Consider the following 25,857-nt stretch of genomic DNA (forward strand, 5'->3'; position numbering starts at 1 on the left):
CTGTTGGAGAAATTGAATATTTGGCCGAGAATGACCCAGAAAGTACAGATATTTTGAAATCAAACATGTTGGACACATATTATCCCAAGAGAAGTCAACATCTGGAGAACATGTGTCTCTATGAAGTGCTGCAGAACTACATTTATTCACGGAAAGCCGCAGAAGACATCAAAAATGGAAAATATAAAGTCATTGGTGAGGAAGGATGTTTGGTGAAGCAAACAAAAGGAAGTTTGATAAATCACCGGAAGCTGAGTTGCGACACTACTGACAAAAAGGAATTTTACTACTTGGTTCTTTTACAGCTGTTTAAACCATGGCGTTCAGGGGATGAACTACTGGGAGAATTTCAAAGCTATGAAGATTCATTTAATGCTTGCAAAGACAGCATACAATGCAATACATTCACAACTTATCTGCAAATGTTAAATGAAGAAATTGAACAGGAAACTACAATTGCAGCAGAAGTAGCTAGAGACAGTTCTCAGGACAGCCAAAGTTCAGGAACACTCAGTCAAGATCCCCTAGGACAACCAATAGTTGAAAATGAAGCATCAATAGCCATGAATGAAGTGGAAACGGCTATGAATCAAGCTCAAGAAGAATTTATAGACTTACAAAATTTGGAAAGACAACTGAACGAAGAGCAGCAACAAATTTATGAAGAGATCAGAAACAAAATTGATCACGGATTTCTACATGAAAAAAAAGAGTGCTCATGCACATCATTTCATCCAATCAGGATGTATGTAAGCGGACAAGCTGGAACTGGAAAAAGTTTCCTAATAAAAGTCATCAGAAGCTACCTACAGCAAAAAACGGATTCTACTTTGTCTTGTGTGGTTACTGCTCCAACTGGGTTAGCAGCATATAACATAAAAGGAATCACCTTACATCGTTTGCTAATGTTACCAGTGGAGCATGAGAACAAAATACAATACAACAAGCTAACTGGAGAAGCATGCTTGGAAGTTTCAAGAGTATTGAAGAAGATGCAAGTTCTCATTATTGATGAGGTGAGCATGGTATCAAACGTAATGCTTGCCTTTGTGCATTTAAGAATGCAGCAAATTCTAAGGACAGACTATGACATGTTATTTGGTGGAAAACATGTCATAGTTTTTGGGGATCTTCTACAGCTTACTCCACTTAAAGGACAACCAGTGTTTAATACTGTGACACATGAAGACACAAAGAAGTCATTGGGAAGCATCGGTAATGCAAATATTTGGTCCTTCTTTGAGTACAAGGAACTTACTACTAATATGAGGCAAGCAAACGATGAAGAATATGGAAGTATTCTGAAAGATATCAGGATTGGACTACTCACAGAAGTTGGCAAAAAAGCATTACAGAGTCGGCTGCTACATAATTTATTTCCAAAGGAAGAAATAGTTGCAGAGAAGATATACAAGAACATTGCAGAAAAGAAAAGTGTCATCTGCTTAATGCCAACTCTACGTGAATGCTCAATATTCAATGAGGAGCTTTTAAAATTGGAAAAGGAAGATATCAGGAAATTGGAAGCAGTGGACAAAATTGAGGATGGAAGAATTACTATCACACTAACAGGCACACTGAAAAATAAATTGGATTCACTAGAGAAGAACATTTCCAAAACAGCTGGATTAGAAAAAAATCTATATGTTTGCATGAACTGTAGAGTATTTTTAAGGAGAAATTTGGATGTTGAAAAAGGTTTAGTTAATGGAGCTATGGGAAGAGTTGTGGGTTTTATTAATTATCAGAAAAAAGATGGAATTGAATGTTTAAAAATAAAATTTGATCAGATAGAAGAAGTTAAAGATATTTGTCGTTGTTCAGTTCGTTTCATGCTTGTGAAAGACTTATATGTACGTAGGAAGCAGTTTCCGTTTTCTCTAGCATATGCTGTAACTATTCACAAGTCTCAAGGATTGACTGTAGATTGTGCTTTTGTGAACATTGGTTCAACTGTGTTCAAAGAAGGTATGGCTTATGTAGCTTTGTCACGAGTGAAAACATTATCTGGTTTATTCATGATAGACTTTGATGACTCAAAAGTTAGTGCTGATACAAATTGGGTAAAGGAGTATAATAGATTAAGAAGAACCTATGCTCCTCATTTAGGTCAGTATCCTGTGTTGGAGAAACGTGTAGTTTCTCGTAAAAGGAGAAATGAGAATATCTGTAATGAAGATGTAGAGAGGAGGAAAAAAAAGAGGAGTGATGTAATTGCAAGCAAAAAGAAAAAGGAAAATAAAGAAGAGGTTGTAGGATGTCATTTTGAAAATAGCTCTGGTGTCAACTGCTACGCTAATGTAGTGCTGAATGTTGCATTTTATCTGGAAAGTGTGCAAGAGCAGATAATAGTAAATCAGGGAAAAAGATTCTGTTCTGAGTTGAGTCTCCTTTTTCAAAAGCTGAGTAATGATAAAACTCAAATAGAAAGTGCTACTGAAATTAGAAAACTTTTAGATGTATGTTCAGGACGAACACAGTTTTCTCAAAATGTACAGCAAGACGCACAGGAATTCTTGATGTTTTTTCTTCAGGTACTGGAAGAAGAAGGGGTTCCCATTGAAAATTTGTTTGGTCTCTCTTATAAATGGGAACATAGTTGTGAAAACTGTTATAATATATGTGGCTCTAATGTTGATTCTGAAAGGTTTATTTATTTAACATTGCCAGAAAGTAAAACAGTCACTTTTGCTAAATTAGTTAAAGATGCTAATCATAGCATGAAATGCAGTGAGTGTAAATCTGAAATGTTTTCAACGTTAATTTTAAAGGAATACGGACAATATGTAATTTTAATGATGCAACGATGTAAAGCTGATGGGTCAAAATTAGATACTTTAATAAAGAAGTTTACAGGACAGCAATTATCAATTTCAGGAAAAACTTTTGTAACAGTTGCAATAATTTTCCATGAAGGACCTACTGTTACTTCTGGACATTACACAGTTTATCTTAAATGTGAAAAAGGCTGGACACTGTGTAATGATTCAAAATTGATTTTCAAGCAACGTTTGCCTTTTGATTTAGCAAATTCCTATCTAATCTTCCTGAAACCAAAATTTTAGAGAGACTTGGCAAGATCTGTACAAAACAATTTTACCACTTTATTGGATTACCATTGGAATTTTCAAAAAAAATGATTTTACAAATTATCATTTGGCCTAATGGAAAGGTAACCAATTGTAATGTGGACTTTTTAAATTTTTAATGAAACTTTGGAAAACCAAAAATTTAGACAAAATCGGTAACATCTGCACAATTTAAATTTTGGAATGTTATTGGATTGCCCTTGGAAATTTATTCAAAAAAGATTTTTAAAATTACTATTTGGCCATGAGGAAAGGTAAACAATTGTATTGTGGACTTATTTAATTATTAATTAATCTTTCGGAAACCAAAATGTTACAGAGAATCGGTGAGATCTGTACAATTTAAACTTTGGAATTTTATTGGATTAACATTGGAAATTTAATCAAAAAAGAATTTAAAAATTACTATTTGGCCTAAAGGAAATGGAACCACATGTATTGTGGAGTTATTTGAGATATAATATTTTTGGGATTATACTTCTGAAACAAAAATGTCAGACGGTATTTTAAAGAAATAAGTATTGATATTAGATGATATTTTTTAAGAATATTATGCATTTCTATAATGTTATGTTTAAGTTAAAAGAGATTCTGGGCTTTTTTAAAACAATCTTTGAGATTGTTATTTTTTTTTTTGCCCGCTGTTAAATGATGAATGCAATTGCTTTCACAATTTATAGTGAAATGCAATATATTCTGAAAACAGCAAAAAAAAAGGCAAAAATTTTTTGGGGAAAATATGTAAATATGTGTACTGTGTTATAAAATGTTTTATTAAATATTAATACTTTTTTCTTTTTTTTCAGATTGAGATAGAAAATGTTCAAAAACTTGAACCATTTTTAAAGCAATTAAAATTAAATTTAAATTAATAAATCATTTTTTGAGTGGGTATGGTAAGTCAAAAATTTCATGGTTCCTTTTTTCCACTTCTCCACAATCACATTTTCAGTTTTTCATTGTAGTCTCTCAAGGACCTTGTAATGTGATAATTGATTTTTAGTTTAAAAAAAAAAAAAAAAAAAATTACGCGTACCGTACGCGTACGGTAAAAAAAAAATAAAAAAAAGTTTTAAAAAATGTATAAAAAAAAGTTAAAAGGTAAGGTTGGCTCTTAAAAGAGCCGTTGTGTTCATGCAGGGACAGAGGAAAGAAAGAATGGGAATATTAGTCGGTACGACAAATGTGCTGATCTATTAAATTGTTCACTAGGGCAACACTGGTCTCCCTATGACAAATTAGATCATGACAAGTGGCGCACCGAATTAAAACCCTCGCAAACCGATGGTTGGTTTCCAGAGGACGAGAAAAAGGAGATGCTCCCCCCACAGATGAAGGGCTCAGCTGACCTACCGAAGATGGACTCGGCCCTGCAGATGATGGACCAGGCTGAGCTGCTGTGGATGTGCTTGGTTGACTTACTGAAGGGTTACCTTCAGTATGTCGAGCATGTGTCCTACCGTGTACATCTTGAAGGTGTCTCAACATGGTGTGATTCCCGAAGGAATACTTCTTGTTGGGATTCCCTCTTGAAAGTACACGGCCACAAAGCTTACAAGTCACTAAGGGTGCATTTACCTTTTTCTTGTCCTCTGGAAAAGAAAAATACTCCCATATGAAAGAGCTCTTTTGTTTCCTCCTTCTCTGCCTCAAGGTAGTGCTGCTAGCCTCACTCTCAGAAGAGTTCTGCTGTTCTGCCATCGTATCACAAAGACAACTCAGCTCCTTCTCCTAAGGGATCACAAGCAGAAATGAGGGGAATGGGTGTGGTGTAGGAGAGTTCTAGAACTGAAAGTAGTTTCAACCAATCAAAAGTTGTGTTTCATGATCACATGACCCACCGTGCGCGTACGTTACGCTTACGGAGCGCTTACGGTAAAAGTACGCATGCGCGTAAAAAAGACACGCGCATGCGAGCATGCGCAAAACAGGCACGCCTCTTCACTTCCGCGTAACATGCGCGTGCAGCGTACGCGTTACGCGCTGCGCGCGCGTGACGTACGTCTACGCAAATTGCGTAAATGAACGCAAACAGCGTAGAAATCTAACGTAATGAAAGCAAGACGTGCGCTTACCGTACGCGCACGTTAAAAAAATAATAAAAAAAACAAAAAAAGGGGAAAAAAACCCACTATGTTATACTAATAAATCTTACCTGTTTAGTTTAAAAAAATGGTAAAAAAAAAAATATATTGTAGAATTTTTAAAATTTAACCATAGTCTTTAAAAAAAGATAGAAAATTAAAATAAAAATATGTTAAAAAAATTGGAAAAAAAAAAAAAAGAATTAGCATTTAAAAAACCTTGCAAATTCACTGAAAAAACCATGGGTTTCACACACGTTATAGTTAGGAATTAGCATTTAAAAAACCTTGCAAATTCACAGAAAAAACCATGGGTTTCACACACGTTATAGTTAGGAATTAGCATTTAAAAAACCTTGCAAATTCAATGAAAAAACCAAAGGTTTCACACATGTTATAGTTAGCTGGACATTTCACTCGTAAAAAACCAATGAAATTCCCCCGTTATAGTTAGTTCAGCTAACTATAACTCGCGCGCCCGCAATGCACTACTGATGACGTCACATATTACATCACTCATGACATGGTCACTGACATCACTGATGACATCACTGATGACATCTCAAATGACATCACTGATGACATCACTGATGACATCATCCAGTGAATGTGTGTTTTTCTGAAAATTAAATATGTTTTATATATGTATATCTCAAGGTCAATGAAAGAATAAATGGGTATATAAGTGTCTATTATGTAGTGCATAGGTGCATGAATGAGTGATTCACTCTTTGTATGTGTTGAAGACAGCATGTGTGCAGGACTGTATGGGTGGATGAGTGTGTGTATGGGTGTGTTAGTGAGTGAATGACTGTCTCAATAGTGTCTTTATGAGTAACTACATATCTATTAAACTAGTATATGTGACTATTGGTGTATATAAGTGAGTATATGTGAGAGTGAGAGATTGAAAGAGTTCCTGTATGAATAGGTATGTGTTTCTATAAGTGATTGTTTAAAAGACTAAGTATGTGTAAGTTTCCGTAGAAGTAAGTGTGGTGGTGTGTGTATAACTGTATAAGCTAATACATGTATGTTTGTTTCTTTATTAGCATGAGTGAGTATGTGTGAGTAACTCTATGGATGAGTGGCATTGTGTAACAGGATGTATAGGTGTATGAGTACATATGATGAGTGAGTGCATGTATGAGTGACTGTATAGGACTGTTGGTGAATGAGTGGATGTGTATGTGGTTCTTAGAATTACTTAAGAGGTTCTTGTAACTGGTATTGGTATGTCCATTGTTTTAAAAATTTTAGTCTCTATTTTTGAATGTGTGTATCAAAGGTTATATTAGGGGAAGAGGAGGTCTGCCACTCTATCACAAGGAAGATGTCATCAGTGATGTCATTTGAGATGTCAGCAGTGATGTCATGAGTGATGTCAGTGACCATGTCATGAGTGATGTAATATGTGACGTCATCAGTAGTGCATTGCGGGCGCGCGAGTTATAGTTAGCTGAACTAACTATAACGGGGGAATTTCATTGGTTTTTTACGAGTGAAATGTCCAGCTAACTATAACATGTGTGAAACCTTTGGTTTTTTCATTGAATATATATATATATATATATATATATATCTCTTCCAACAAACCAGAATATGATGAGTTAAGCTTATTTATTTAAGAATAAATTCCGCCACCAAACACCAACACCAACGTTTCGAACAAGAAATGTTCTTTTTCACGGTTAAGTGAGTCCTTCTTCAGTTTCACCCTTATATAGTATTCATTGCCCTTACAAGGCATTCTGGGATCTATAGTTTTCAGAATCACATTATTTATTTCCCCTCTCATTTTTTCAGAAAGTCATTGAATTTTAGATGGCACTCTTTATATTTATCATCCCCAATCTGTATGGTCACTATATGATTGTTCACTTTCATTATTACTCTTTATTAATTCAGATGTTCATGGTATAGTACCTTACTGGTATAATTTACAATCCATGTTTGTAAGTTACTACCAATTTTAAATTTTGATTACAGAAAGAGGGAAAATGATTATATTGGGTATAGTACCCATTATCATTTGTGCCATATATATTACAGATGTACGTGTAGTTCTTCATCCCCATTCAAACCAAATGGGGTCTTAGTTCTGAGTCGAATGATGAGGCGTGATTCTAATCTTCTCAATTTCATTGTGCGATTCCCGCCTCTTTCGTTTGCAAGCACAGTAGCAATGCCAAAGTACCGAATGTTCTCCCAATTAGTTTTATGTTGTACATGAAGATGTTTGGAGATTGCATGTGTCAAATCTTTGTTGTGGATGGCTCTCAGATGTTCTACTATCCGTTTCTTAAGTGGACATATGGTGCTTCCAATGTATCGCATTCCACAAGTGCATTCAATCATGTATACAACATATGTTGGCATTGCTACTGTGCTTGCAAACGAAAGAGGCCTAGCGACGAGTGTGGGGTGGAGTTCTCCAACCAATGGGAGAGCATCAGGAGACTTTAAAGGTGGGGATGGTGAAATGCTTAGTTTTGTCAAGGCATCTGAGGAAGGAGGATGGTCGCCGAAATGCATCATGCCCAGTGTCCGCATTAAAGGCTTCCAAAGATTTCCCCCGTGTAGCCTCTTGCTGCTCGATAACAGAGGGGTGATTTGTTGAACTTTAACACGCTGGCCAGTAGCGTGTTTGAAGAGGCCCCGTTCCGCTAAGAGGCCGGAGTGAATACTGGTACAGCTGCTGCTGAACTGTTTTTTCGCCAAGGGATTGGTAAACTCTGGCCCGCCTTGGACTGCAGAGAATGGGAAGGGGCTGCTGCCAAGAGCAGCGCGTCATTGTACGTGGAGCAGGGAATCATATATCCCGACTCGCGGCCCGCCCAATTTTCTGCATTTTAGGCTGGTACGTCTGTGGGGATCCGAGGAAGCCAAGAGGACAGCATTCTCAAAACAGTGCTTCCCATCATAACAGCTCTCACCTTTCCCTGGATATTTGGACAATCAAGTTGGTCCCCCCATGCACTGCCTCCCCCATTAAGGTGAACTCTGGGAACTGTAGGTAACATCTTGAAACTACAGGAGGTGTGCCTAGCGACGAGTTCTCCAACCAATGGGAGAGCATCAGGAGACTTTAAAGGTGGGGATGGTGAAATGCTTAGTTTTGTCAAGGCATCTGAGGAAGGCGGATGGTCGCCGAAATGCATCATGCCCAGTGTCCGCATTAAAAGCTTCCAAAGATTTCCCCCGTGTGGCCTCTTGCTTCTCGATAACAGAGGGGTGATTTGTTGAATATATAAACTCACTAATCCAGTGCCAGGCAGACCAATAATCGCAGCCATTGGCAGTATGGGAGAACACATCACACAATATGTGGATTTCTTCCTACAAGATCTGGTCAAAGAACTCCCGACGTACATTAGAGACACCGGTGATTTATTAAATAAACTGACTAACATTCAATGGACTGATGATTTACTGCTCATTTCGTTAGATATTGAATCACTTTATACTAGTATCGAACACAAAACAGGGCTAAATGCCCTGTCACATTTTCTGGGAACAAGACCATTAGAAATGTATAATCACAATAAGATGTTAGTAGATCTAGTAACATGGTGTCTGTTTAATAACTTTTTTGTGTTTGGAAATCAAGTGTATGTACAGAAGAGAGGCGTAGCTATGGGGGCCTGCTTTTCCCCCAGCTATGCATGCTTGCATGTAGGTTGGTGGGAGGAGCAGGTCCTCAAATGCTCATTTCAAAAGGAATACCGCACCCATGTAATTGAGTGGTGGCGGTACATTGATGATGTTCTCATTATTTGGAGAGGGGATGAATTAAGCGCAAAGAATTTTATTGACAAGATCAACTGTAACAGCTACAATCTCAAATTTACATCTCATGTGAGCACGACGCAAATAGACTTCTTAGACGTTAAAATCTATGTCAAAAACAATCAGCTGGCCACCTCCCTTCATAGTAAAAACAACATCAGGGAATACCACTTTACACGCCAGCAGCGCACATCCCCACCACACCATCAGAAGCATACCCCTAGGTGAGCTAACACGCCTAAAACGCATCTGTAGTACAACAGAGGATTACGAAATCTGTAAACAAGAGGCACTAGCCAGATTTCGTATCAGAGGCTATAAAGAATCTATCCTCAACGAAGCAATTTCCAAAGTGGATTTAAAATCCAGAATAACACTTTTATCCTCCAACAACCGATTGATAGCCAATGATAAGTTGAACAACACTCCTAGACTCATTACGGCGTATAACAGACAAGAAAGACAGATTAGGTCGATTGTTAAGCGCAATTGGCCAATCGTTTTGACAGATGGTGTTTTAGCTCCCATGTTACCATCACAACCCACTATTACTCATAGGAAGGGCCCTTCCATGAAAACTCAGATCGTGAAAGCTTTTCCAGAGTTAGCGGCTGCAAAACAATGGTTACAACCCAAGCAGGGGTTTGTTAAATGTTCCTCCTGCAGAGCCTGCAAATTCGGAGTGAACACTGACACATACTCTACTCCCTTTAGCCCCTACGCGATCAAAATTCAGGGTAGATTCAACTGCAAAACAGAATTCGCAGTGTATGTTCTGACGTGCACCTGTGGCCTCAGATATGTGGGAAGCACCAAGCTGCAGGTGCACGTCAGAATTCTGCAACACCTACGTGCCATAGTCAACAATGATTCCTCTTACCCAGTGGCTAGGCACTTTAAGTTGATGCATAACAATGATTTGAATTGTTTAAAATACTTTGTAGTGGCGAGTGTACCTAAATTACGACGTGGGGGGAATAGGGAGAAAAGATTAAGACAACTGGAATCCAAAATGATTGTAGAATTAGATAGTAAGACCCCCAATGGTTTAAATAATACAGATGAGATGTATCATTTTCTGTAATTAACATAATAACAAACATTTGGTCTTACTCATGTTACAGGATGCTTTGGGAACAACTGTTATTTAATTATTTAATTATTTAATTGTTTGTAGTGCCGGTATATAGCTCTTTTGATCTTTCAACATAGGCAAATGTGATCTCTTTTCCACTTCCTATGCACACATGGAAACATCAGTTGGTTTTAGTCAGGTTTTTGCCCGGATTTTAACTTTGTTGAATAAGGGTTTTAACCGTCTTTTACCTCGATGTTTTTAGTTGTGTATATACAAATAATGTATTATTTATTATGTATTTTCTTATTGCACTAGCACTTTATGGCGATCCAAATAAGGATCATAAAAATTAGCACGTCTATTCAGGCATGAAACACTGCATAGATTTGTCTGTCAATATAAGATTCGGATGAGTAGCAAAAAGCAACATGTATTAACGGATATATCATTATAAGAGCAATTTATCTCTGACCAATTGAATCTTTGCATGGATATTATAAATCTTTTGCTCAGTCAACTATATATACAACAATTAAAAAACGTTTTTTTAATATAAATTTTATAAAAATTCTATTTATTAGTATATTTATAGGCTTTTAGGACAATTTTATGTATTATTAGCATTGTTTGGTCGTGACATGTATTGAATTGATTACTGCATATGCATTTAAGCAGTTATGAGTAACCACATGTTGAGAAAACAGACTCATCACAACATTAACGTTCTGCAGTGTTTCTTCTATGTCTATGCACCACGTGGTGTCAGCACTCTAATCACTGTGAAGTATTTAAAAATAATAACGAACGTGTTTCAAACTGACTTGTGAGCAAGGGCTTTCGAAGCCCGAAACGCGTCAGGTTTGAGGTTCAAGAAAAATAAAGAACTCCATCTAACCTCATTTCGCTGGGTTCGCGTCTCTGTTCGCCATTGCTGTGGAGGTGCAGGGAAATCATCGCCTTTCTATATATATATATATATGGAAACAAAGCATTCACCAGTTTTCTCCAGGAAAAGAAAGAATGCACGAACTCCTCTTCGTCGGTAGATACTGTTATTTTATTCAGTTGTCAGATCTCCCTTATGTCAAAATATATATATATATATATATATATATATATATATATATATATATAAATATTACCTACTGGCGGTTGCCAGTAGGTAGTTATAGTTAGGAGCTATTTTCCATAGGAAATCCGCAACATTCTATTCCAAATAAGTCTGGCGCCGGTTGATGAATTTTCCAAACTTTTGGCCAGCTCCGGTCCGCTCTTATCCTGAAAGTTTTGTGGTGATTCGTCAAGCGAGGGCTGAGAAAAAAGGGGGGTCCCAAAACACGTTTTCCCCATGCAATTTCCCATAGGACCTGTTGACGCAGCTACAGCCCGAACTGCTGAACGGAATTACACCAAATTTGGCAGAAAGGTAGACCTTGGTTCAGAGTCGTGCCTTTTGCTTAAATGGTGTAAATCCGTTCAGTAGTTCCTGAGAAAATCAAAAGTAAAATCACATATATATCTGGGCGGAGCCTAACCACACATCTCATCGTGAGATCTGATTGGCAGCCATCTTGGGACCAATATATATGATAGCACCTCATTAAAAAGCATTGCAGTTAATAGAAGGTTTTAAGACTTTAGTTACATTATAAATCATTTGTTGATGGTACCATACTCATTTTAGGAATTGTGGTATGTTCTAAGGTGATTTTACCATGTGAAAAAGCCTTCTGCTGGGATATTATGAATCATGTTTGAGAGAAAACTATTTTCACATGCTTTTCCCACAGAGGTTTGGAAGGTGATCTATAAGCTAAACTGAGAGCATATTTTCTGTAAATTCACATTATCTTTCTTAGTCATGTGAGAATGAAGTCTGCTATTCTCAGTAAAACATGTACATCCAACAAGGGCAGAGACTGTCAGTTGATTCCTTTGTGTTCTACTGCAGCTTCCAAGAGTGTTCCAAAGAACAACTAGAGCGCTAACACTCCTACTTATGATAAACGTATGGCACACCTGAAGCCATCTTGATTGGAATAAAGTGGTAACTCTTAGAACATTTAATTTAAAAAGGAACAAAATTAGGGGGTTCATTTTGCCATAGAATGTATGATTAGTGCTGCAGAAAGAAAAATTAGGGCACATTTTGAGTGACTTCTCAAATCGTCTTCTATTTCATTAAAGAATTCTAACATGCAGACTGAAACATGCACTTTCAATACCAGCAGCAGACTTCCCTGGTAAGCAGTAGCTTTACTACAGTGATCTAAGGAGCAACTAGAGTGCTAACATTCTGAATGTATGGCAAATGTGTGACACATCTGAATGCCTTCTTCATGGAATCAAAGTAAAAAACTGACAGTATGCCTACTGAGGAGACTGTAGTAAATGAGGAAATTAGGAAACTTCATAACAAGTCTCCCAAGATGGCCACCAGAGACAAAAGAGCCCAAATGTAGCACAAATATCACCGAAATGTAGCCCAAGTATAGCCCAATGACGAATGTCCCAGAGTGTTTTCAAGAACAACTAGAGCGCTAACAGTCTTACTTATGACAAAAGTATGGCACACATGAAGCCATCTTGATTGGAATAAAGTGGTAACACTTAAAACATTTAATTTGCAAAGGAACAAAATGAGGGGGTTCATTTTGCCATAGAAATTATGATTAGTGCTGCAGAAAGAAAAATTAGGGCACATTTTGACTTCTCAAATCCTCTTCTATTTCATTAAAAAGTTCTGACATGCAGACTGAAACATGCACTTTGAATACCAGCAGCAGACTACCCTGGTGAGCAGTAGCTTTACTACAGTGATCTAATGAGGAACTAGAGTGCTACCATTCAGAATTTATGGAAAATGTGTGACCCATCTGAATGCTTTCTTGATGGAAACAAAGTAAACAAGCACTGAAAATGCAATAGGTCTCGCCCTCGTTTAAGTTAAATCAATTCTGTTTATAATTAGGTGGCTCTTTAGCTTTGCTTGTATTAGAGTTTTTCAAACTTTCATGTACATAACATGCATATGTATGCATATATGTATATGTATATGTATATGTATGCATGCATTTATATTTGTATTTATATAGATATGCAGATTATATTTATATGTTTATATATGTATATATATATATACACATACATATATATAAATGCATATGCACATATATGCATATATATGTGCATATGTGTGCATGTACAGAGAGGTAGAGGTGTATAGGTAGAGGTGTAGAGGTAGAGAGGTTGAGGTAGAGAGTTAGAGAGTAGTAGAGAGAGAGGTAAAGAGGTAGAGAGTAGAGAGCGAGTAATAGAGAGTAGAGAGTGAGTAGTAGAGAGTAGTAGAGAAAGTATCAGAGAGTGAGTAGTAGAGAGTAGTAGAGTGAGTAGTAGAGAGTGAGTATTAGAGAGTGAGTAGTAGAGAGTAGTAGAGTGAGTAGTAGAGAGTAGTAGAGAGTGAGTAGTAGAGAGTGAGTAGTAGAGATCAGTAGAGAGTGAGTAGCAGAGAGAGAGTATTAGAGAGTAGTAGAGAGTGAGTAGCAGAGTGAGTAGTAAAGAGTAGTAGAGAGAGAGTAGTAGAGAGTGAGTAGTAGAGAGTAGTAGAGACTGAGTAGTAGAGAGTGAGTAGTAGAGAGAGTAGTAGAGAGTAGGAGAGTAGTAGAGAGTGAGTAGTAGAGAGTAGTGGAGTAGTAGAGAGTGAGTAGTAGAGAGTAGTAGAGAGTGAGTAATAGAGTGAGTACTAGAGAGTAGTAGAGAGTGAGTAGCAGAGAGCAAGTAGTAGAGAGTGTGTAGTAGAGAGTGAGTAGTAGAGAGTAGTAGAGAGTGAGTAATAGAGAGAGAGTAGTAGAGAGTGAGAAGTAGAGAGAGTAGTAGAGCAGTAGAGAGTGAGTAGTAGAGTGAGTAGTAGAGAGTAGTTGAGAGCGAGTAGTAGAGAATGAGTAGTGGAGAGTGAGCAGTATAGAGTAGTAGAGAGTGAGTAGTAGAGAGTGAGTAGTAGAGAGTGAGTAGTACAGAGTGAGTGGTAGAGAGTGAGTAGTAGAGAGAGAGTAGTAGAGAGTGAGTAGTAGAGAGTGAGTGGTAGAGAGTAGGAGAGAGTAGTAGAGTGACTAGTAGAGAATAGTAGAGAGTGAGTAGTAGAGCGAGTAGTAGAGAGTAGTAGAGTAGTAGAGAGTGAGTGGTAGAGAGTGAGTGGTCGAGAGTAGGAGAGAGTAGTAGAGTGACTAGTAGAGAATAGTAGAGAGTGAGTAGTAGAGCGAGTAGTAGAGAGTAGTAGAGTAGTAGAGAGTGAGTAGTAGAGAGTGAGTAGCAGAGAGAGTAGTAGAGAGTAGTAGAGAGTGAGTAGTAGAGAGTGAGTAGTAGAGAGTAGTAGAGAGTGAGTAGTAGAGAGTGAGTAGTAGAGAGTAGTAGAGAGCGAGTAGTAGAGAGTGAATAGTAGAGACTGAGTAGTAGAGAGAGTAGTAGAGAGTGAGTAGTAGAGAGTAGTAGAGTGAGTAGTAGAGAGTGAGTTGTAGAGAGTAGTAGAGAGAGAGTAGTAGAGAGTGAGTAGTAGAGAGAGAGTAGTAGAGTAGTAGAGAGTGAGTGGTAGAGAGCAGCAGAGAGTAGTAGAGTGAGTAGAAGAGAGTAGTAGAGAGTGAGTAGTAGAGAGTGAATAGTAGAGAGTAGTAGAGAGTGAATAGTAGAGAGTAGTAGTAGAGAGTAGTAGAGAGAGAGTGAGTAGAGAGTGTAGTAGAGAGTGAGTAGTAGAGAGTAGTAGCGAGTGAGTAGTAGAGAGTAGTAGAGAGTGAGTAGTAGAGTAGTAGTAGAGTGAGTGGTAGAGAGTAGTAGAAAGTAGTAGAGTGAGTAGTAGAGAGTGAGTAGTAGAGAGTGAATAGTAGAGAGTAGTAGAGAGTGAGTAGTAGAGAGAGTAGTAGTAGACAGGGAGTAGTAGAGAGTAGTAGAGCGTGATTAGTAGAGAGTGAGTAGTAGAGAGTGAGTAGTAGAGAGTGAGTAGTTGAGAGTGAGTAGTAGAGAGTGAGTAGTAGAGAGTAGTAGAGTAGTAGAGAGTGAGTAGTAGAGAGTAGTAGAGAGTGAGTAGTAGAGAGAGAGTAGTAGAGAGAGAGTAGTAGAGAGTAGTAGAGAGTCAGTAGTAGAGTAGTAGAGAGTAGTCAGTCAGTGTCAGTCAGTGTCAGTCAGTCAGTGTCAGTCAGTCAGTGTCAGTCAGTCAGTGTCAGTCACTGTCAGTCAATCTGTGTCAGTCAGTGTCAATCAGTCAGTGTCAGTCAGTCAGTGTCAGTCAGTCAGTGTCAGCTAGAGCAGCACTGCTGACCTGGTTCTCTGGCTCTAAAGCAGCTCTGCTGACCTGGTTCTCTCTCTCTAAAGCAGCTCTGCTGACCTGGTTTCTCTGGCTCTACAGCAGGTCTGCTGACCTGGTTCTCTGGCTCTAGAGCAGCTCTGCTGACCTAGTTCTTATGCTACAGAGCAGCTCTGCTGATCTAGTTCTCTGGCTCTACAACAGCTCTGCTGACCTGGTTCTCTGGCTCTAAAGCAGCTCCGCTGACCCAGTTCTATGGCTCTGAAGCAGTTCTGCTGACATGCTTCTCTGGCTCTAGAGTAGCTCTGCTGACCTGGTTCTCTCTGTTAGACCTGTCAGCCCTAGGGTGGTCTCCCCCTCTATTTTTTAACGTGCCTCGTTTTTTCCACCCTCATTTTTATGTTGGACTTAGGTCTCCGGGCGCCTTTTCATTGCCAATCGGTGTTAAGGTGCAGGTGCTCCCTTCTCCCAAGATGGCTGCCACAGGCCCCTGCTACTGCAGAGTGGTCTTCATTAGTAGCACCCTAGCTGCCAGGAGCTGGCTAGAACCCCACAACAATGTTGCGACACCAGCCCGCCTTTTTGTCCCATAGGTAGAATGGGGAAGCTCCTGGAATGTGCTGGAACCTTCTAGAAGGGAGGTGTGGATTTTACTTTTGCCGCATTGGCTAGAGGTCACCTACTTAAGTGAGGGAGGGAACTTTTTCTAGTTAGTTGGCCAGTGGGGTAAAGCAGAGCTGGAGAATCCACGCAGGAGTTTTAGGCGGTAGGGCCTAGCCAGGGACTTATGCCTCTGAGAGTGACAGGATTTAGGTGCTGCCTCTTAAGTGAGTGAGGGATCCTGTAAAGCCCACTGATCTTGCCCAGCAGTAGGAGGACCCAGGGAACTTCTGCCCAGCCTGACTAGGAAGGACCTAGTCGCCAACTCAATCCCTACCCCCCAGGAACAGAACCCCCCAAGGGCGCCAGAGACATCTGCGCCATCAGGACTTCAGGTCACCCCTGAATGCAGAAACGGAATGCTGAAACCTCATGTTATGACGGCATGCTGAAACTGAATGCTGAGACCTCATATCACGACTGCATGCTGAAACTGAATGCTGAAACTTCATGTCAAACCTGAACACTGAAACTTTATGCCAAAGCTGATTGCGGAACGGCTGGGGATCAACCAGGTACTAGCGCTGAGACCCCTGCGCTACCTGACCTGGCCTGGGATCCCCGGCATCAATCCCCGTTGAGTGCGGAGCTCTCCCGCTTAATTTGACCACCCCCCCTTCTGTGCGGCGACCAGAGCGCGCTCACCGCCGCGGCCCGGAAGCCTGAAGTGTGCCCCCTCATCGAGTCGAGGCCCGCGGAGAAGCCCGGGGCCCCGTCGCCGCCGTTGCAGCTGCTGGCGGAGGTGTGTGAGGCCGTCGCCTGCCCCCGTCACGGAGGTATCTACTGCGGAGTCCGGAGCTGGGTCGGATGCCTCCAGACGTCGAGATCAAGGTAAGCCGGGAGGCTTGGGACGGACCCGGTGCGCCCCCTACAGACCGTGAGCAGCACCGCACCCTGAGACCCTGATTCCCCTCCGTGGGAGTTCCCCCCGTTCACCCAAGACTTTGACACCCCTCCGAGGGATTGCGCTTTTCCTCCAAGACTGTCGAGTAGCGTTGTGGCCCATGAATTGCACAGAAGTACTTGAGGCTTGCTTAGTACGAGTAGCGCCGTGCCCCACAAACCGCACAGAAGTGCCGGATGCTTGCCTATTACGAGTGGCGGTGTGTTGGTAGGCTATGCTAGGAAGTGCTCAATGCTCAATTATTACGAGTCGCGCTATGTTCACAGGCTCTGCTCCGAAGTGTTCAATGCTCAATTATTACGAGTAGCGCTATGTTTGCAGGCTCTGCTCTGAAGTGTTCAATGCTTAGTTATTACGAGTAGCGCTAGGTTTATAGGCTCTGCTCACAAGGATTCAATGCGCCATTATCACGAGTAGCGCTGGGTTCTTAAGCTCTGTTCGAAGGTGTACAAGGCCTGACTGGTGCGAGTAGCGCGGTAATCGCCCACTGAGGTGTTAAGGGTACCAGGGGGTAAGCCCGCAAAGTCTGCCCTGGGTCCCTACTAGTCCCCAGGTGTGGTGCTACGATTCCCAGTCCTTACAACGGATGTTAAGGTATACGAGTGTGGCCTAGGGCCTCAGGGGGATTGCTGGTGAATATAGCGCTGAGGTCATCAGGTACTGCCTACTGCACCGTTATGCAATATAGGTGAAACAGATGCTAACCTATGTGGAGAAGGCCATTGACCCCAAATGGGCTGCATTTACATCTAATGAACTGCATTTACCTCAAATGAACCGCATTTACATCTAATGAACTGCATTTACATCTAATGAACTGCATTTACCTCTAATGAACCGCATTTACATCTAATGAACTGCATTTACATCTAATGAACTGCATTTACATCTAACTGCTTAGATAAACTTGTTTGATTTTCACTGAACCTACGGTGTGGCGTCCATTATTGTGTGCGTTTCCTGCTTCAGGGGATGTGTGTGTTGTATGGTCGCTTTACACTCAAGCCTTCGGGTGCCCAACCGCTCGAGTCACGTTACCCCCTTAGGGCTTGGTGACCCCAGGTCTTACACTCTCCCTCAAAAGCAGCTCTACTGACCTGGTTTCTCTGGCTCTGCAGCAGCTCTGCAGACCTGGTTCTCTGGCTCTAGAACAGCTCTGCTGACCTGGTTCTCTGGCTCTAAAGCAGCTCTACTGGCCTGGTTCTCTGGCTCTAAAGCAGCTCTGCTGACCTGGTTCTATGGCTCTAAAGCAGCTCTGCTGATTTTGTTCTCTGGCTCTAGAGTAGCTCTGCTGACCTGGTTTCTCTGGCTCTACAGCAGCTCTGTTGACCTGGTTCTCTGTCTCAAGAGCAGCTCTGCTGACCTAGTTCTTAGGCTCTAGAGCAGCTCTGCTGACCTAGTTATCTGGCTCTACAGCAGCTCTGCTGACCTGGTTTTCTGCACTCACGATGCACGCACCCGACTTCGCGAAAATATATTTAAAAATAATATAAGTTTATTATAAGTACAAATATATTATTTTGATGAATATCTTACATAATCTCTTGCCTTAATATGTATATTAAAGACACATACATATCATTTTGGAACATACATTTTTTTTGCGGGAGTCGCGCACCCAGCGCGGACCCAGCACGCATATGATGTCATGCGGGACCCGCAACCGCGCAAACATCTCGTACCATCATGCGCATGTGTCGCGAATGCGCAGGAGCAGGAGTCGCAGACTGGTCGCATACCAATCGCGCATATCACGTGATATTAAATGTATATGATGTAACTGAAAAACACGCAGCCGTCGCACACCATACGCGGATCCTTCATGACTTTTCTAAAATGGCGGCTAGAATGCGCGCACCCACCGTGATGTGTACAAATTTGGATTTTTATTTTAAAGAAAATAATATAAATATATTAAAATAAAAAATGAAAACAAGAAAATGTATCAATATTTCAGTTTTAATTTAAAAAAATGTTTTTGTCTCCCCTGTTACCGAACGGTCCATGTGGAGCCAATGTTTGTCCGATTCCCTTTTGGATCACTCGACGAGCACGCACAGTTGAGCCACTTTGTAATAGAGGCGAGAGTCCGGGAGGCCCACTCCCCCTCTCTGTCTAGGCCTGCGGAGCAGCGAATATGCAAATCGGGCTCGTTTATCTTGCCATATGAAACAAGTAAAAAAGGACCGCAGGGTGGAGAAAAAGGTTGTGGGAAGCTCTATTGGAAGGGCCTGGAAGAGGTATAGTAGTTTGGGGAGTAACGTCATCTTTAACGCATGTATCCGCCCCAACCAGGAGATAAACAGGGGTTTCCAGCGAGCCAAGTCTGCCTTTATTTGTCCGATAATGGGGGGGAAGTTGGCCTTATAGAGCCCACCCAGGCGAGGTGTTGGACCACTAATTCGTCCCCTGGAGATTCTACTGGATTGCAGCTATCATATTGCGAAAATTGGGACAGTTATAAATGGGAACACTCCTTGTACTTTAGTGTGTATGGTTCCTTGGATTGTGGAACTGATGCGACGTGAACCCACTGGATATCAGCTGTGCCAATAACAGTGTTGGCGTTACCTTATCTGATTGGATGGAACTCTGTCTTTCAGTATGAAAGTATAAAAGATTGGTGAACATTCAGGAAGATACTATTTTTGGTCTCCGATATAATTCAGTGCCCTGAAGAAGTCCTGGTTCAGGACGAAACGCGTCTATCTGTAGAGTCATAGGAACTGAATGTTATGTTTCTTGAAAATATCAAAAAAATGAAAATAAAATGAATATAAGGAATGATCTCTGAAGAAATTTTATAATTGGAAATGAACTCTGTTTCTTTAAGTTTCTCGTGTGGTGCACCTCTCTTTTGTTGATATACACTTTGATTCCTTAGGGAATAGGCATTGTAACAGTGGGTGCCACTGAGTGTGCACACAAATTTCCCTTAAATAAAGGGTTTGTACTGTGAGAGTAATAATAGGTTAGGTGCTGGTCAATTGAAGGCTCCACTGTTTTTGTTGCTCTAACATTGCCACCTGCGTCGGACCTCATTGCAGTCAATGGCAAAGTATACGCACGGCTCGGTCATGAACCGTGCAATGCCTATGCATTGTCACCCGCGTCAGACCTCATTGCAGTCAATGGCAAAGCATACGCAGGGCTCGGTCATGAACCGTGCAATGCGTATGCATTGTCACCAGCGTCGGACCTCATTGGTGTGACTATTTGAGGGATTCAACACACAATTACTTGCCAGGGACACCTGTGCACACCTACCACACTACAGCATTGGCCACACAGTGTCCCATGGCATGTAAGGCTGCATTCCCTGTGTGTTGGGGGGGCAACATTTGGTTTGTTGTGTGTCACTTTTGTTCAGCCACTCCCAGGCTGTGCACGTGTTCATGGGGGCAGAATCCTTTGTGTGTTGTGCACATTACCACTGTGGTGTGCAAATGTACAGTAATGGGCATGAGTCACGGACACAGTTGCAGGTTGGATATGTTTAGGACATGTCACATACACCCTGAGTCCTGGGGGTGATGGCATGTATGTCACAGTGAGACCTGTAGCCACAATTCAGATGTGCACCCACAGTCTGTGTGCATGTTGTGTCTCAGATGTGTCTTATCAAATGTGCCCAATGGGAGACAGCTACACATCCATGTGGTATATGCAGCAGCCGTGATGGTGTGTGTGTGTCTAAGAGACATACATGTAGGGCCTGCAGGGACAACAGTGGCCACTACCTGTGGGACTCACGCTTGCCTTGTGGTGTGTACGTGATACGCCATATCCATGCCAGTGTCGATGTGGCAATAGAGGGACCCTGGGTATCTGCATGGCAAAGATCTGTGATGCCTGGGAGACATCAGGCCTCACTTGTCACTGTGGTGTGTGTTTGTAACGTCACAGCAGTACATAGGTAGGGCGACACAGCCCAATGATTGGCCATTGCACTACATGCGACTTATGTGGACATCTGGAATTGAGATGTGAGGTGATGGTCATGTAGGTGACATATGTGTCCATGCCCAACAGCACACACCTCAGTACATTGTGTAATGTCATGATGTATCATGTGATATTGAGCCTGGTCATGACCACATGGGTGGATGAACCGACAATCTTCCTTTGTTCATCTCTGTTCTGCAAGGCACCAGCTGTCCATCGACCCTTCCCCGACTTTCAAACCATGCAGGAACGCGACTGCATCCAACGGTACCGCTTCACCAGGCCACTGATTGAGGAGTTGGCAGAGCAGTTGGCGCCACATCTGCTACCTGGACGGACATACCCTACATTTTTTTGTGTGTAGGTGACTCGGGATACCCCAACTAGCCGTGGTTGCTGACACCCCTCAGGAACCCTTCGACACCAGCCGAGATGCGCTACAATGAGGCACATGGTCGGAGCAGGAGGGTGATTGAGCGGACATTCGGCCTCCTGAAAAGCCGCTTTCGCTGCCTGGACATGACCGGAGGGTCCCACCCATATGAGCCTGCTAAGGTGTGCAAAATTATCATCGTATGATGCATGCTACCCAACATGGCAGTGCGGATGAAGGTGCCTCTCATCCAGGATGACGATGATCAACCTCCGCCACCTGTGGAGTATCCCGGCCTGGGCCACGATGCCAGTGATGATGAGGATGAGGGTGACGTCCGCTCACAGCTCATCAACAACTTCTTCACCTGAATGTGAGTTTCCAGGCTTGTTATGTCAATGTATGGAGTTAGCCTGGAATGTGTTGTGGCTGCGCTGTTGCTGTATGAGTGTGTCTGTATGCCACTTGACTCTATGCATGCAGTGATGTGTCCATTCAGGTGGTGTGTACTCCACAATAGGGTATTACTGCTAACTTGTTTCTGTGTAGGTTTCTTGTGACATGTTTTGTGCATGTGTATTGCATTTCTTTCCTGTTCTGCTGTGCTTTTGACTGTGTCTTGTGTCTGTCCTTCACAGGGTAATTTGCCTGTTGTTTGGTCAACACTGACCCCCAACACCCCGAATCCGACACCAGTGTGGGAGTAGTCAATTGACATCAAGTGATGTGCCACACACCCCTGCACTACAATTCTCAAACACTCTGTGACCGTGTGTCCACCGTAACATACAATTGCCTTTCAACTATTTTTGAATAAACATGTTGCTGATGTGCAATGAACCTGTGCTATGCTTTGTTAGGTGCATTGTCTGTCTTCCCACATTTGAGTGACATGTGCTTACCTCACCTGTGGACTTGTTACCAATGACTGTGGATAGGTGTTGTGTTTGGGCATACCTATGTGTTTCAGATCAACATCATTGTGTGGGATGAGTAACATGGCCATGGTGAGTATGTGTTGTGTTGCCATAGTGGTGTGTCTCCCTCACATGTGCCACATCACCATGACTCACCTAACGTTGGTCACATTGTTGCAGTATTTGGCATGCACTGTGTTGTGTAGCAGATCGACATCTCCATGACACATGACAAGTTGGAATCACAACAGAGGCAAGTGTGGTGTACTGGTGAGTTTATTTTCGAACATGTGTGAGGAAAGTGCACAGGATGGTGGGTGCTGTACATTGGGTTTGGAATCCAAAGTTCACATTAGAGTTGGAAGTGCTGGTAGATGAAATGTCCAGAGTAAAGTCCACAGTCATCTGCTACATTGGACCAACATGAACCCTCCATGTCATGTGGGCGAGTTGTGTGTGATTGAACAAGGTGAACGGGTTGCGCACAAAGAAGATTGTCCAGAACAGGTTTAGAGGCCCTGGGGGATGTGCTGGGACATCTGCCTCTCACATGTCCTTCTTCGGACGACCCCTCTTCTTCGTGTGGGGGGATCCTCAGGTGCAGGCCTCTGCGGTGCAGGGGACTCTCCGCCAGAGTCCTCCTCCCTCCCTGTGGCGCTGGCAGATGGTGTTGCAACAGATGTTGTGGCCACACAGGGAGGTGTGGACAGGTTTGTGTTGATCTGGCGGAGGCATTGGAGTATGTCCAGATGCACCGCAGTAAGGGCATCCCACTTTGCCTCCATGCGGGCACGGGGGGCAGCCTGCTCCTGTTGGATGTCCTTGAGGATCCCCACTACCTGGCCAAATCCTCCGGTGCTATCCTGGTATGCATCTATGATGCGTGCCAGTTGGGGGTCATCATGCAGTCCAGACCCCTCTGCAAGTCACGCCCTCTGCCTCCCACCCTTCTCAGCATCTCTATCCACACGGGCAGTACCACCGGCGGGACGCACAGGTGACACTGGGACCCCTTGGGTGGTGTTGCTGGTGGTGTTTGCTGTAGCTTCCGGGCGGGGGGTCCTGTGTCCCTGTGCTGTGGGTGTTCAGTGGCATTGGTCTGTCCGTGTTGGCGGGGGTGCCCTGTCGGTTTTCAGATGCTGGAGGCGTGGGTACAGGGGGCGCAGATGTTGATGCTGCTGGTGCTGCATGATGACTCACACCGGAGGGGCCAGGTTGGTCGTCGCCATCCGAAGAGGACAGAGACAGAGTCAAACCAGAGAGCTCAGTGTCCACCAGAGTCTGGGACTGGGAATCCTCTTCATTTGGTGCTGGGTTCCCAGCACCTCCTGTGTTTGGAAGAGACACACAATGTAAGTTATGTTTCTACAGGCATCAATGGGTCACAAACATGACATTTTCTACTGTACGAACGGATGCCTGCCTGTACACTGCTTTTTTCCAGCTTGTCACGGACAGAGTTTGATATTGTTGTTGCACATTGCCCAGCCATGAAGAAACATTTCAACGTGCATGCCCAGCTCATGGATAGATTTGTCTGTACATGACCATTGCTACTCAAGGGCCATCAAGTTTCTGACACAGGTGTGTCATCCCTGTACACATGTGGGCTTTAACAAGGACATACATGCTATTCCACTGGGAATATGTTGTACTATTGGGGCATGTGTGGTAGCAGAGATTGCTAGTCTTTGTGTGCCACATTGGTGTATTGGTACGACATGGCCACAGTCCGGTATGCCTGTGATCTCTTTGGAGGAAGTGTTTTCTACCATTGTTCCTAGTTCCCATCTCATTTCATACAAGTGATGATGTCACCATCGTTAATGATTCTGGTGCTGAGTTTTGTACGTGCATATGTGATTTGACTTGTCAATGTTCCGCATGTTGACCTGGATTGGGCAAGGTAGCACTCTGGCTTTTCAATGTTCATGACAGTGAGGGCCGTTGGTGTGTGTGTTGCAGATTGGCTGCTGTGAGTAGCATGTCTCCTACAATGCTGTCCATGTTTGACCTTGTGTCTACAGTGTCTATGTCAGTGAGTGGTGTGTTGTGTGGAGGATGCCTATGTTTCAGCATGATGTAGGGGTGTAATGCAGCTCACAACAGCACCGAGTGTGAATGTGACCATGCTATGGTGTCGGCTATATTGGTGTGTCCATTCCATTCACTGTCAGACGTCCCCTGTCAATGATGTATGTGTGAATTCCTGTGTGTTTTGTACAATGTACCATATATATGGCTCTCCACATTGGTCATCTGCAAGACACACCTCCCCTGCCCGGCCAGGGGGCACTCCTGGACACTGCATCCCCAGACAATGATTTAGAACATATGGTTGCAATGGCTGTGTGTGTGACCGGGTTTTGTTTGGTCAGTGCATATGTGTAATTTTCAGCCACATCATTTCTTAGGCCCAGTGTCAGACATCTTGACAGTCCCTTCCCACTCCCTGTGAGGCAAGCATGGTTCAGTGTGAGCTTGCTGGGCCATGTGGGTGGGTGGGGATTGTCTGTGACTGCAACTCCCATCATGGTCTTGGCTATACCCCCCTTCCCAGCATGCCCATACTTCCTCCCTCTTGACTCTGCTTCCCTGTGAGGGGGTGTGACAGCAATGGCAAGATGGCTGACTGTGGAGTCCTGGTGTTTGTTGTTGCCCAGTTCCCAGCAGGGCCTTGTGCTCCCCACAACAGAGCCCAGTGTCAGATATCGTGTCAGTCCCTTCCCACTCATTGTGAGGCCAGCATGGTTCAGTGTGAGCTTGCTGGGCCATGTTGTTAAATGGTAGCGGCAGTTTCAATCGATAACCTTTCAAGTATTTGCCCGGCGGTAATCGCCTCTCATACCACTCGATAATTTACCAATGAAAGAGGCAGGCGCCGGAGACTGGAAGGCAGGAAACAAAGTTTTATTCCGTCGGAGCAGAACACATCAGATCAGACAGCAAGGTATCGTCACGAGGTGCTCTAACTGCATCTCTGAGACCTGGTCTCTTATACACAGGTTTATTGATTTATTACACATAGTACATTCTTGAGATTCCCTTGATGTATGAGAGAACATCCCCTGAAGCCCCGGCTCAGATCCGATCCCACACATAGCTACAGTAGAAGTCCCCGCCTTACCCGCAGTAGGAGATGGCTATCGCGCAGCAGGGTATTCCGCCAATTCCCGGGGGTGTGTGTGACCGGTCGGGTCTCAGGGGGTAGGGGCTTTGATCTACTGTAATCCCTTTGATGTGGGGTGTTTCCCTTACAGTAGGGGCAATAAACTGCATCCGCAGGGCTAGGTGATGGCCTGGGACCAGTTCGGACAATGGGGCGCAGAGGAAGGGGGTTATCAAAGGAGAGGCATGACCATGTATGGGATGTCGGTCGGATGTGGTTCCGTAGCAGGGTCGCGCAGAAGGAGAGGGTTTATGGCCCGTGTATGAGAGAGCGGGGGCGGCCGGCGCGCGGGGGATGCTCGCAGCGCCAGGGGAAAGCGCTGGCGATCGAGAATGAGCGGGGAGAGAGTGGGGTGCCTAAAATGGCTGCCGTGCATTCGCTGTGCGTGGCGCTGGGGAGAGGCAAGATGGCGCAGATAATGTTCAGTTTGCAAGCTAAATTTCCACAGTCCTCCCTTTTAACATATCTCGCCAGCTTGCCTGGCCGTCATTTATCTTCGTTAACCTTCAGCTATAATATAGTTAATGTCTTTCGTACATTCCTTAAAGATACAGAG

This window comes from Triturus cristatus, chromosome 3_2 (assembly GCF_964204655.1).
Source record: "Triturus cristatus chromosome 3_2, aTriCri1.1, whole genome shotgun sequence".
Lineage (NCBI taxonomy): Eukaryota > Metazoa > Chordata > Amphibia > Caudata > Salamandridae > Triturus > Triturus cristatus.